At 39.3% G+C, this 1,471-nt stretch overlaps 1 pseudogene; it reads left to right on the forward strand.

Moving 5' to 3' along the window:
* Positions 1-272: 272 nt before the first annotated feature.
* On the forward strand, positions 273-893 carry LOC102821416 (annotated as a pseudogene).
* Positions 894-1,471: the final 578 nt, after the last annotated feature.

Here is a 1,471-nt window from a genome sequence, read left to right on the forward strand (position 1 = left end):
ATCCATGCCAAGAAATTTGGAAGTCAACTACCTGGCCAATTGACTGGAAGAAATCCGTATTTGTGCCCATTCCAAAGAGAAGTGACTCAACAGAATGCAGCAATCATCAGACAACATCATTGATATCCCATACGAGTAAAGTTTTTACTGAAGGTAATACAAAAATGGTAATGCAAAAATTGAGCTCCATAGAGACAGTGCTAGGTCAGGCAGAGCCAGCCAGCATTGGGCAGACTCTGTGCCTCGTGGTCAGAAAATAATAATAACTAAACATGGACAAAAGAGATCCTAAGAAGCCGGGAGGCAAAATGTCAGCCTATGCATTTTTTGTTCAAGGAGGAGCACAATAAGAAGCACCCAGATGCTTCAGTCATCTTCTCAGAATTTTCCAAGAAGTGCTCAGAGCGGTGGAAGACCATGTCTGCTAAAGAGAAAGGAAAATTTGAAGACATGGCAAAAGTGGACAAGGCCTGTTATGAAAGAGAAATGAAAACCTATATCCCGCCTAAAGGAGAGACAAAAAAGATGTTCAAGGACCCAATACACCCAAGAGGCCTCCTTTAGCCTTCTTGTTTTGTTCGGAGTATCGCCCCAAAATCAAAGGTGAGCATCCCATCCTATCCATTGGTAATGTTGCAAAGAAACTAGGAGAAATGTGGAATAACACCACTGCCGATGACAAGCAGCCTTATGAGAAGAAGACTGCTAAGCTGAAGGAGAAGTACGAAAATGATATAGCTGCCTACCAGGCTAAAGGAAAGCCTGAGACAGCCAAAAAGGGAGTCATCAAGGCTGAGGAAAGCAAGAAAAAGTAGAAAGATGAAGACGAGGAAGATGAAGAACAGGAGGAAGATGAAGAGGAGGAAAATGAAAAAGTTGATGATGATGAATAAGTTAGTTCTAGCACATTTTTTTTTTTCTATAAAGCATTTAACGCCCCGCCCCCTGTACAAAAGTCACTCCTTTAAAAAATTTGAAACGTAAGAATGTGTAAGATTTTTTAAACTATACAGTGTCTTTTTTTGTATAGTTAACACTCTACTGAATGTGTCTTTAGCTAGCCCTGTCCTGGTGATATTTTCAATAGCCACTAACCTTGCCTGGTACAGTATGGGGGTTGTAAATTGGCATGGGAATTTAAAGCAGATTCTTGTTGATGCACAGCACAAATTAGTTATATATGGGGATGGTGGTTTTTGTTTTTCATCTTCAGTTGTCTGATGTAGCTTATACAAAATAATTGTTCTGTTAACTGAATATCACTCTGTAATTGCAAACAAAAAAATTTGCAGCTGTTTTGTTGACATTCTGAATGCTAAGTAAATACTTTTTTTTAATAAAAAAAAAATGGCTACAAACATACATTAACAGGGAACTTCCAGAGGTTCAAGCCAGATTCAGAAGAGGACATGGAACAAGGGCTATTGCTGACATCAGATGGATCTTGGCTCAAAGAAGAGCATACCAGAAA

Source organism: Chrysochloris asiatica, unplaced genomic scaffold (genome assembly GCF_000296735.1).
Source record: "Chrysochloris asiatica unplaced genomic scaffold, ChrAsi1.0 scaffold02592, whole genome shotgun sequence".
NCBI lineage: Eukaryota > Metazoa > Chordata > Mammalia > Afrosoricida > Chrysochloridae > Chrysochloris > Chrysochloris asiatica.